This window comes from Nerophis lumbriciformis, linkage group LG20, assembly GCF_033978685.3.
Source record: "Nerophis lumbriciformis linkage group LG20, RoL_Nlum_v2.1, whole genome shotgun sequence".
Lineage (NCBI taxonomy): Eukaryota > Metazoa > Chordata > Actinopteri > Syngnathiformes > Syngnathidae > Nerophis > Nerophis lumbriciformis.
The window spans coordinates 43,373,246-43,378,193 of NC_084567.2; the positions used below are offsets into that span (position 1 = coordinate 43,373,246).

The window sequence follows — 4,948 nt, forward strand, 5'->3', positions numbered from 1 at the left end:
CTACATTAACACATCCTAATTTTAATCCCCTAAAAGTACACTTGTACTTTGGTATTTGTGTGCAAAGCTTTTTTTGTATTTAAGTTAGTTATTTTGGATTTTCAAATAAAACCACGACAGAACGAAACTAAAACTGAACTGGCTACAAAGTAAACAAAAACAGAATGCTGGACGACAGCAAAGACTTACTGTGGAGCAAAGACAAAGTACATCCGAACATGACATGACAATCAACAATGTCCCCACAAAGAAGGATAAAAACAAGTGAAATATTCTTGATTGCTAAAACAAAGTAGATGCGGGAAATATCGCTCAAAAGAAGACATGAAACTGCTACAAGGAAAATACCCCCAAAAAAGAAAAAGCCACCAAAATAGAAGCGCAAGACAAAAACTAAAACACAAGAGCTATATTGATGCATGCTTGGTTATGCTTTAAAGTCATATCCAACAATTGCGACAACGACTTGTTGCTGTCAACTGAGTTTAGTTTTTTAATGATTTCAACGCAAAAACCGCCAAAAATGTGCCTTGGCTCAAAAAAGGTTGAAAAACTCTGGCCAACAATACAACAATACATATACAATATATCATATATACTTGCTACATTAACACATCCTAATTTTAATCCCCTAAAAGTACACTTGTACTTTGGTATTTGTGTGCAAAGCTTTTTTTGTATTTAAGTTAGTTATTTTGGATTTTCAAATAAAACCACGACAGAACGAAACTAAAACTGAACTGGCTACAAAGTAAACAAAAACAGAATGCTGGACGACAGCAAAGACTTACTGTGGAGCAAAGACAAAGTACATCCGAACATGACATGACAATCAACAATGTCCCCACAAAGAAGGATAAAAACAAGTGAAATATTCTTGATTGCTAAAACAAAGTAGATGCGGGAAATATCGCTCAAAGGAAGACATGAAACTGCTACAAGGAAAATACCAAAAAAAGAGAAAAAGCCACCAAAATAGGAGCGCAAGACAAGAAGTAAAACACTACACACATGAAAACATCAAAAAAGTCCAAATAAGTCAGGGTGTGATGTGACAGGTGGTGACAGTACACCTACTTTGAGACAAGAGCTATATTGATACATACTTGGTTATGCTTTAAAGTCATATCCAACAATTGTGACAACCACTTTTTACTGTCAACTGAGTTTGGTCTTTTAATGATTTCTGCTGGTGGTGTGCCTCCACATTTCTTCAAGGCAAAGAAGGTTGAAAAACACTGAATTAGAGTAAGTTGTGAAGGATGTGATCAACAGCGTCTGGGAAAGTGTCACACGTGAGGTGAGGTGCAGGGTTGACTTTATTCTCGTCTCCTGGTCTGTATTTACCTGCGAGATGACATCATGCATCAGGTCTACGCTCGCTTGAAGAGGAAAAAGGATCATCTCACCAGTTCGGACCAAAATGCCCAACATTCCTGCGCTCTGAGCTCCGCCCACATCATCCCTGGCATCCTGCAGGACAACACGACACAACTTTGAGGTTGGAGCCTACATTTAAACCAATCAAGTATTTGGGATCGTTCACAATTCTGCAAATTGATGATTTGTGTCAAAGTTTTAGAGGACACTACTTGGTGCACCCAGCAGGGGTCTCTACTCGTTTGTGGGAAACAGCGGGAGGCAGGGTGCAGGTAAAAAGTTGTCTAATGCTTAAACCAAAAATAAACAAAAGGTGAGTGCCCCTAAGAAAAGGCATTGAAGCTTAGGGAAGGCTATGCAGAACCAAACTAAAACTGAACTTACTTACAAAGAAAAAAAAAAAAAGAATGCTGGACAACAGCAAAGACTTGCTGTGGAGCAAAGACGGCATCCACGGTACTAGCATTTACTTCATTTAAGAATATTTTTCAACATATTGAGCAAAAAGGTCTCATATTTGTTTTTTCTACCAAGAAAAGTACACTTGTTATTAATGAGAATATACTTATTTTAAGCTATTTTTGGGTTCATTGAAGTTAGTTAATTTTACTTGTTTTTGGAAAGTCTTGACAAGCCAAATTTTCTTGTTCTATTGGCAGATAATTTTGCTTAGTTCAAATAAAATACCCCTCATGTTTGTATATTTTTTTCTTGTTTTTGAACACTGACTTTTTGCAGTGTGAGCTGAACCACTGTGCCGCGGCCGTGAGATATTATCTAATTTCACCTATTTGGGTTAAAAATATTATTTGCAAAGCAATAATTATAGTCTGCAAATGATGTGTTGTTGTTGAGTGTCGATGCTGTCTAGAGCTCGGCAGAGTAACCGTGTAATACTCTTCCATATCAGTAGGTGGCAGCAGGTAGCTAATAACTTTGTAGATGTGGGAAACAGCGGGAGGCAGCGTGCAGGTAAAAAGTTGTCTAATGCTTAAACCAAAAACAAACAAAAGGTGAGTGCCCCTAAGAAAAGTAATTGAAGCTTAGGGAAGGCTATGCAGAACGAAACTAAAACTGAACATACTTACAAAGGAGAAAAAAAAAAGAATGCTGGACAACAGCAAAAACTTGCTGTGGAGCAAAGACGGCGTCCACGGTACTAGCATTTACTTCATTTAAGAATATTTTTCAACATATTGAGCAAAAAGGTCTCATATTTGTTTTTTCTACCAAGAAAAGTACACTTGTTATTAATGAGAATATACTTATTTTAAGCTATTTTTGGGTTCATTGAAGTTAGTTAATTTTACTTGTTTTGGAAAGTCTTGACAAGCCAAATTTTCTTGTTCTATTGGCAGATAATTATGCTTAGTTTCAAATAAAATACCCCTCATGTTTGTATATTTTTTTCTTGTTTTTGAACACTGACTTTTTGCAGTGTGAGCTGAACCACTGTGCCGCGGCGCCGTGAGATATGATCTAATTTCACCGATTTGGGTTAAAAATATTTTTGGCAAAGCAGTAATTATAGTCTGCAAATGATGTGTTGTTGTTGAGTGTCTGTACTGTCTAGAGCTGGGCAGAGTAACCGTGTAATACTCTTCCATATCAGTAGGTGGCAGCAGGTAGCTAATAACTTTGTAGATGTGGGAAACAGAGGGAGGCAGGGTGCAGGTAAAAAGGTATCTAATGCTTAAACCAAAAATAAACAAAAGGAGAGTGCCCCTAAGAAAAGGCATTGAAGCTTAGGGAAGGCTATGCAGAAGGAAACTAAAACTGAACTGGCTACAAAGTAAACAAAAACAGAATGCTGGACGACAGCAAAGACTTGCTGTGGAGCAAAGACGGCGTCCACGGTACTAGCATTTACTTCATTTAAGAATATTTTTCAACATATTGAGCAAAAACGTCTCATATTTGTTTTTTCTACCAAGAAAAGTACACTTGTTATTAATGAGAATATACTTATTTTAAGCTATTTTTGGGTTCATTGAAGTTAGTTAATTTTACTTGTTTTGGAAAGTCTTGACAAGCCAAATTTTCTTGTTCTATTGGCAGATAATTTTGCTTAGTTCAAATAAAATACCCCTCATGTTTGTATATTTTTTTCTTGTTTTTGAGCACTGACTTTTTGCAGTGTGAGCTGAACCACTGTGCCGCGGCACACTAGTGTGCCGTGAGATATGATCTAATTTCACCTATTTGGGTTAAAAATATTATTTGCAAAGCAGTAATTATAGTCTGCAAATGATGTGTTGTTGTTGAGTGTCGGTGCTGTCTAGAGCTCGGCAGAGTAACCGTGTAATACTCTTCCATATCAGTAGGTGGCAGCCGGTAGCTAATAACTTTGTAGATGTCGGAAACAGCGGGAGGCAGGGTGCAGGTAAAAAGTTGTCTAATGCTTAAACCAAAAATAAACAAATGGAGAGTGCCCCTAAGAAAATGTATTGAAGCTTAGGGAAGGCTATGCAGAACGAAACTAAAACTGAACTGGCTACAAAGTAAACAAAAACAGAATGCTGGACGACAGCAAAGACTTACTGCGGAGCAAAGACAATGTACATCCGAACATGACATGACAATCAACAATGTCCCCACAAAGAAGGATAAAAACAACTGAAATATTCTTGATTGCTAAAACAAAGTAGATGCGGGAAATATCGCTCCAAGGAAGACATGAAACTGCTACAGGAAAATACCAAAAAAAAGAGAAAAAGCCACCAAAATAGGAGCGCAAGACAAGAAGTAAAACACAAGAGCTATATTGATGCATGCTTGGTTATGCTTTAAAGTCATATCCAACAATTGCGACGACGACTTGTTGCTGTCAACTGAGTTTCGTTTTTTAATGATTTCTGATTTCAACGCAAAAAACGCAAAAAATGTACCTTGGCTCAAAAAAGGTTGAAAAACTCTGGCCTACAATATATCATATATACTTGCTACATTAACACATCCTAATTTTAATCCCCTAAAAGTACACTTGTACTTTGGTATTTGTGTGCAAAGCTTTTTTTGTATTTAAGTTAGTTATTTTGGATTTTCAAATAAAACCACGACAGAACGAAACTAAAACTGAACTGGCTACAAAGTAAACAAAAACAAAATGCTGGACGACAGCAAAGACTTACTGTGGAGCAAAGACAAAGTACATCCGAACATGACATGACAATCAACAATGTCCCCACAAAGAAGGATAAAAACAAGTGAAATATTCTTGATTGCTAAAACAAAGTAGATGCGGGAAATATCGCTCAAAGGAAGACATGAAACTGCTACAAGGAAAATACCAAAAAAAGAGAAAAAGGCACCAAAATAGGAGCGCAAGACAAGAAGTAAAACACTACACACAGGAAAACATCAAAAAAGTCCAAATAAGTCAGGGTGTGATGTGACAGGTGGTGACAGTACACCTACTTTGAGACAAGAGCTATAGTGATGCATGCTTGGTTATGCTTTAAAGTCATATCCAACAATTGGGACAACGACTTTTTACTGTCAACTGAGTTTGGTCTTTTAATGATGTCTGCTGGTGGTGTGCCTCCGCATTTTTTCAAGGCAAAAAATG

General features: G+C 37.1%; 1 protein-coding gene across 2 annotated transcripts in view; it reads left to right on the top strand.

Moving 5' to 3' along the window:
- katnal2 (katanin p60 subunit A-like 2) overlaps positions 1–4,948 on the top strand; it is a 96,016-nt gene that overhangs the window by 34,402 nt on the left and 56,666 nt on the right. The window lies entirely within an intron of this gene.